The sequence below is a fragment of the Schistocerca serialis genome, unplaced genomic scaffold (genome assembly GCF_023864345.2).
Source record: "Schistocerca serialis cubense isolate TAMUIC-IGC-003099 unplaced genomic scaffold, iqSchSeri2.2 HiC_scaffold_1014, whole genome shotgun sequence".
Taxonomy (NCBI): domain Eukaryota; kingdom Metazoa; phylum Arthropoda; class Insecta; order Orthoptera; family Acrididae; genus Schistocerca; species Schistocerca serialis.
In genome coordinates, this window is record NW_026047200.1 from 147,501 (window position 1) to 155,000 (window position 7,500).

General features: G+C 51.8%; 3 non-coding genes across 3 annotated transcripts in view; all 3 read left to right on the top strand.

Moving 5' to 3' along the window:
- The first annotated feature begins 4,705 nt into the window (after positions 1–4,705).
- On the top strand, positions 4,706–6,614 carry LOC126429256 (small subunit ribosomal RNA). The gene has a single exon (XR_007576902.1). It is a non-coding gene; the product is annotated as a small subunit ribosomal RNA (ribosomal RNA).
- Positions 6,615–6,967: 353 nt separating this feature from the next.
- LOC126429253 (5.8S ribosomal RNA) lies at positions 6,968–7,122 on the top strand. The gene has a single exon (XR_007576899.1). It is a non-coding gene; the product is annotated as a 5.8S ribosomal RNA (ribosomal RNA).
- Positions 7,123–7,310: 188 nt separating this feature from the next.
- Positions 7,311–7,500, top strand: part of LOC126429275 (large subunit ribosomal RNA) — a 4,222-nt gene continuing 4,032 nt past the window's right edge. Inside the window, exon 1 of the ribosomal RNA XR_007576919.1 lies at positions 7,311–7,500. This exon is cut by the window's right edge and continues 4,032 nt beyond it. This is a non-coding gene — a ribosomal RNA (large subunit ribosomal RNA).

The window sequence follows — 7,500 nt, forward strand, 5'->3', positions numbered from 1 at the left end:
AACCACACGTCAGCCAGACACTCTTATCACACACTACTCTCTTATCACACACAATATCTAACCACCAGCATGGAAGAACATCCAGTGCATCCTCTCCGCCACATGACACAATCCACACTATCATTACCAGACCGGGAGGTCCACCCAGAAAACACAATATCCCACCCTTCCGACATCCGCACATTGCTCAGCTAAGCCACGAACACCCACACATGTCCTACACAGTGGTGCACCCAACATCACAATACTGCCTCCTGTCACAGCACACAAACAATGGCAGGAATGAAAGACACAGATCTGCCACAACCATGGAATCGGAGCGCCGCCTGTCATGAGCCAAAAGTGCATCCTGACGTGACAAATCGGATAATACCGCAGGCATCCAATTACGATAATCACTATCAACGAACCTGCCGCCCCCCCCCCCAATACACCTTTCCCTACAACAATGTGTATCTGAACCTACGCTATATCGTACCTTAACCTAACCTATATCGTACCTTAACCTAACCTATATCGTACCTTAACCTAACCTATATCGTACCTTAACCTAACCTATATCGTACCTTAACCTAACCTATATCGTACCTTAACCTAACCTATATCGTACCTTAACCTAACCTATATCGTACCTTAACCTAACCTATATCGTACCTTAACCTAACCTATATCGTACCTTAACCTAACCTATATCGTACCTTAACCTAACCTATATCGTGCCTTAACCTAACCTATATCGTGCCTTAACCTAACCTATATCGTGCCTTAACCTAACCTATATCGTGCCTTAACCTAACCTATATCGTGCCTTAACCTAACCTATATCGTGCCTTAACCTAACCTATATCGTGCCTTAACCTAACCTATATCGTGCCTTAACCTAACCTATATCGTGCCTTAACCTAACCTAATTTGTGCCTTAACCTAACCTAATTTGTGCCTTAACCTAACCTAATTTGTGCCTTAACCTAACCTAATTTGTGCCTTAACCTAACCTAATTTGTGCCTTAACCTAACCTAATTTGTGCCTTAACCTAACCTAATTTGTGCCGTAACCTAACCTAATTTGTGCCGTAACGTAACCCATGTTGTGCCGTAACGTAACCCATGTTGTGCCGTAACGTAACCCATGTTGTGCCGTAACGTAACCCATGTTGTGCCGTAACGTAACCCATGTTGTGCCGTAACGTAACCCATGTTGTGCCGTAACGTAACCCATGTTGTGCCGTAACCTAACCCATGTTGTGCCTTAACCTAACCCATGTTGTGCCTTAACCTAACCCATGTTGTGCCTTAACCTAACCCATGTTGTGCCTTAACCTAACCCATGTTGTGCCTTAACCTAACCCATGTTGTGCCTTAACCTAACCCACGTTGTGCCTTAACCTAACCTACGTTGTGCCTTAACCTAACCCATGTTGTGCCTTAACCTAACCCATGTTGTGCCTTAACCTAACCCATGTTGTGCCTTAACCTAACCCATGTTGTGCCTTAACCTAACCCATGTTGTGCCTTAACCTAACCCATGTTGTGCCTTAACCTAACCCATGTTGTGCCTTAACCTAACCCATGGTGTGCCTTAACCTAACCCATGTTGTGCCTTAACCTAACCCATGTTGTGCCTTAACCTAACCCACGTTGTGCCTTAACCTAACCCACGTTGTGCCTTAACCTAACCCACGTTGTGCCTTAACCTAACCCACGTTGTGCCTTAACCTAACCTACGTTGTGCCTTAACCTAACCCATGTTGTGCCTTAACCTAACCCATGTTGTGCCTTAACCTAACCCATGTTGTGCCTTAACCTAACCCATGTTGTGCCTTAACCTAACCCATGGTGTGCCTTAACCTAACCCATGGTGTGCCTTAACCTAACCCATGGTGTGCCTTAACCTAACCCATGTTGTGCCTTAACCTAACCCATGTTGTGCCTTAACCTAACCCATGTTGTGCCTTAACCTAACCCATGTTGTGCCTTAACCTAACCCATGTTGTGCCTTAACCTATATGTTGTGCCTTAACCTAACCTATGTTGTGCCTTAACCTAACCTATGTTGTGCCTTAACCTAACCTATGTTGTGCCTTAACCTAACCTATGTTGTGCCTTAACCTAACCTACGTTGTGCCTTAACCTAACCCATATTGTACCTTAACCTAACCCATATTGTACCTTAACCTAACCCATATTGTACCTTAACCTAACCCATATTGTACCTTAACCTAACCCATATTGTACCTTAACGTAACCTAATTTGTGCCTTAACGTAACCTAATTTGTGCCTTAACGTAACCTAATTTGTGCCTTAACGTAACCTAATTTGTGCCTTAACGTAACCTAATTTGTGCCTTAACGTAACCTAATTTGTGCCTTAACGTAACCTAATTTGTGCCTTAACGTAACCTAATTTGTGCCTTAACGTAACCTAATTTGTGCCTTAACGTAACCTAATTTGTGCCTTAACGTAACCTAATTTGTGCCTTAACGTAACCTAATTTGTGCCTTAACGTAACCTAATTTGTGCCTTAACGTAACCTAATTTGTGCCTTAACGTAACCTAATTTGTGCCTTAACGTAACCTAATTTGTGCCTTAACGTAACCTAATTTGTGCCTTAACGTAACCTAATTTGTGCCTTAACGTAACCTAATTTGTGCCTTAACGTAACCTAATTTGTGCCTTAACGTAACCTAATTTGTGCCTTAACGTAACCTAATTTGTGCCTTAACGTAACCTAATTTGTGCCTTAACGTAACCCATGTTGTGCCTTAACGTAACCCATGTTGTGCCTTAACGTAACCCAATTTGTGCCTTAACGTAACCCATGTTGTGCCTTAACCTAACCTATATTGTGCCTCAACCTAACCTATATTGCGCCTTAACCTGACGCACGTTGTCGCTGAACCTGCTCTGTAATTGTTATGCAACTCGTTAAATTAGTGTAGTGTTGCCTAACCGCAACCCTCGCAATATAGTTCGCTATTCGCACTGCCCGGTCCCCTGTGTATCGCGTCATGTTAAACACCTTGCAGGTGTTGCTGACTTTCCACATGCTCCTGCTATACACTGTAATGTGGATAGCAGCAGGACGTACATGCCCCCCCCCCTTCCCCCCTGCCTTCGCAAGCTGGTCGTTGAGAAGTTTGCATGTTCAATGCCCTTCGCATGCCGACGTACTCAGCCTACGTTGTGGTACGGCCTGTCACCTGTCCGCCGATGTACGCAAAACCCACAAACTGTACTGCACATTGGTCCGTATGTACTGAATGATACATCGTGGCACATGTGTGACCGTACGACGACTGCGCCTAGCAACGGCAGACCATACAGTCCAAATATTGTGCACGCAGCTACGTGTCGTCTCCCTATAAGAGCTGGATTGCAGTGTGGTACGCCATTCAGACGTGTGGGAGGAACGGACGCCCTGGATGGCGATCAGCATGAGCAGTCTGTTGATGTAGTGGAGCGTGTATTCGGACGTAGTCGTCTCTTCTCACACACCGTGATAGCATGTTGCACCGCGTTCCACATCTGCGACATCCTGCAGAGGCCGGCTGACAGTCGTTCGCGCAATGGACACCGCATACGTACGGGGGCTACCTTCCACGTGTTCTCGAGGCGTGCACATGTTGTTGCGTCTATGTGGGCAGACGTAGTGTGTTGTGACACCTGACACAGGCATGCAATACTCGTTGCAAATGGCGATGGACGTCTACGTTTGCTGGTGACGTTACGCAAATGAACAACAGGTAACCCGTTGTGGTGCGGTTGTTCTCGCTAGAGGTGAATCAGTGTTGGCGACGATCGGTCGAGCTATTAACCGGTTGTTTCAGGGATACCCACCATGCCCACGAACGTGAAAGGGGACCCACCATGCCCACGAACGCGAAAGGGGATCTGGGTGTGAGGCGATACGCGGCGGTGGCTGGGTGGGACCGTCCCCGGCCGGTGAGGGGGGGCCGCCCGGCGTGCTGGCAGCGCGGTGCGTGGGCGCACGCGCTACAGCCGGCTGGTGGGGGCGGCCAGTGGCAGGCGCGCCGGCCGACGGACGCGGCAGGCGGCGCAGCTGCGCGCCGGCGCCCCCTGCTCGCGGCGCCTTGCGGCCAAAGTAGGTCCTCGCGGGCCCGGTGCGAAGCGCGGTGGCCATCTGCAGTGTGCTGGTCCGATTGAGGACTGTGTGCGCTGAGGATGCGCCGCCGCCCGGCGCTCGGCGCCGCGACGCCGTCTGCTGCTCGGTCGCCCCAGCGGTTCTCGCAGGTGGTTTGTATCGCAGCTGTGCGGACGTGTTGGCGCGTGCGCTGTGCTGGGAGAGTTCGCTTCGGCACCCAAGTGGGGCTTTTGTCCTTCTGTGGCGCTGGCGTTGGAGCTGCCGGTCACCGTAGGTGGCGCGTGTTGTCTCCCGCCGGCAATGCCACGACAGCACGCTCCCGGGCCTCTGTCGGCAGCGGCAAGCTCAGTTGGGAGCACGGGTGGTCGCACCTAAAGCGTCTACTCGCCTAACTCCGGGCGATTGCGCCTCTCTCGAACCCGACCAAGTACTTAGGACGGCGCTGCGCGCCGCCGGGACCTGAGAGGGTTTCGAGGTGTGTTGTGCAGGGGAGCTCAGCCTCCTCCTGTTTGCAGAATAATTGAGCGGACGCTTGCGTGTTCGCGCGGGCCCCCGGGACACACTCCCGGGCGGCCGGCTGCTCAGCTCTAGTTGACGCAGCTCCCTGGTTGATCCTGCCAGTAGTCATATGCTTGTCTCAAAGATTAAGCCATGCATGTCTCAGTACAAGCCGCATTAAGGTGAAACCGCGAATGGCTCATTAAATCAGTTATGGTTCCTTAGATCGTACCCACGTTACTTGGATAACTGTGGTAATTCTAGAGCTAATACATGCAAACAGAGTCCCGACCAGAGATGGAAGGGACGCTTTTATTAGATCAAAACCAATCGGTCGGCTCGTCCGGTCCGTTTGCCTTGGTGACTCTGAATAACTTTGGGCTGATCGCACGGTCCTCGTACCGGCGACGCATCTTTCAAATGTCTGCCTTATCAACTGTCGATGGTAGGTTCTGCGCCTACCATGGTTGTAACGGGTAACGGGGAATCAGGGTTCGATTCCGGAGAGGGAGCCTGAGAAACGGCTACCACATCCAAGGAAGGCAGCAGGCGCGCAAATTACCCACTCCCGGCACGGGGAGGTAGTGACGAAAAATAACGATACGGGACTCATCCGAGGCCCCGTAATCGGAATGAGTACACTTTAAATCCTTTAACGAGTATCTATTGGAGGGCAAGTCTGGTGCCAGCAGCCGCGGTAATTCCAGCTCCAATAGCGTATATTAAAGTTGTTGCGGTTAAAAAGCTCGTAGTTGGATTTGTGTCCCACGCTGTTGGTTCACCGCCCGTCGGTGTTTAACTGGCATGTATCGTGGGACGTCCTGCCGGTGGGGCGAGCCGAAGGCGTGCGACCGCCTCGTGCGTGCTCGTGCGTCCCGAGGCGGACCCCGTTGAAATCCTACCAGGGTGCTCTTTATTGAGTGTCTCGGTGGGCCGGCACGTTTACTTTGAACAAATTAGAGTGCTTAAAGCAGGCAAGCCCGCCTGAATACTGTGTGCATGGAATAATGGAATAGGACCTCGGTTCTATTTTGTTGGTTTTCGGAACCCGAGGTAATGATTAATAGGGACAGGCGGGGGCATTCGTATTGCGACGTTAGAGGTGAAATTCTTGGATCGTCGCAAGACGAACAGAAGCGAAAGCATTTGCCAAGTATGTTTTCATTAATCAAGAACGAAAGTTAGAGGTTCGAAGGCGATCAGATACCGCCCTAGTTCTAACCATAAACGATGCCAGCCAGCGATCCGCCGCAGTTCCTCCGATGACTCGGCGGGCAGCCTCCGGGAAACCAAAGCTTTTGGGTTCCGGGGGAAGTATGGTTGCAAAGCTGAAACTTAAAGGAATTGACGGAAGGGCACCACCAGGAGTGGAGCCTGCGGCTTAATTTGACTCAACACGGGAAACCTCACCAGGCCCGGACACCGGAAGGATTGACAGATTGATAGCTCTTTCTTGATTCGGTGGGTGGTGGTGCATGGCCGTTCTTAGTTGGTGGAGCGATTTGTCTGGTTAATTCCGATAACGAACGAGACTCTAGCCTGCTAACTAGTCGCGTGACATCCTTCGTGCTGTCAGCGATTACTTTTCTTCTTAGAGGGACAGGCGGCTTCTAGCCGCACGAGATTGAGCAATAACAGGTCTGTGATGCCCTTAGATGTTCTGGGCCGCACGCGCGCTACACTGAAGGAATCAGCGTGTCTTCCTAGGCCGAAAGGTCGGGGTAACCCGCTGAACCTCCTTCGTGCTAGGGATTGGGGCTTGCAATTGTTCCCCATGAACGAGGAATTCCCAGTAAGCGCGAGTCATAAGCTCGCGTTGATTACGTCCCTGCCCTTTGTACACACCGCCCGTCGCTACTACCGATTGAATGATTTAGTGAGGTCTTCGGACTGGTACGCGGCATTGACTCTGTCGTTGCCGATGCTACCGGAAAGATGACCAAACTTGATCATTTAGAGGAAGTAAAAGTCGTAACAAGGTTTCCGTAGGTGAACCTGCGGAAGGATCATTACCGACTAGACTGCATGTCTTTCGATGTGCGTGTCGTGTCGCGCAACACGCAGCTACCTGTACGGCTCGCAGTAGCCGTGCGCCGCGTGCGGAACCACGCGTTCGTCTCAAAACTAACGGCAATGTTGTGTGGTACGAGCGCTGAAGCGCTGGAGCGGCTGGCCTGCGGCACCTGGCGCCTGGCGCCGGTTTTGAATGACTTTCGCCCGACTGCCTGTCCGCTCCGGTGTGGAGCCGTACGACGCCCATCGGCCGTGAGGCCGTTGGACACTGAACGCTGGAACAGGGCCGCCACACGCCTCAGTCCCGCCTATGCAACTGTCTCGAAAGAGATGGTGGAAACTATGAAAAGATCACCCAGGACGGTGGATCACTCGGCTCGTGGGTCGATGAAGAACGCAGCAAATTGCGCGTCGACATGTGAACTGCAGGACACATGAACATCGACGTTTCGAACGCACATTGCGGTCCATGGATTCCGTTCCCGGGCCACGTCTGGCTGAGGGTCGGCTACGTATACTGAAGCGCGCGGCGTTTGCCCCGCTTCGCAGACCTGGGAGTGTCGTGGCCGCCTGTGGGGCCGGCCGCGTCTCCTTAAACGTGCGATGCGCGCCCGTCGCCTGGCGGTTCGCATACCGGTACTTACTCGGTAGCGTGCACAGCCGGCTGGCGGTGTGGCGTGCGACACCTCGTACAACGACCTCAGAGCAGGCGAGACTACCCGCTGAATTTAAGCATATTACTAAGCGGAGGAAAAGAAACTAACAAGGATTCCCCCAGTAGCGGCGAGCGAACAGGGAAGAGTCCAGCACCGAACCCCGCAGGCTGCCGCCTGTCGTGGCATGTGGTGTTTGGGAGGGTCCACTACCCCGACGCCTCGCGCCGAG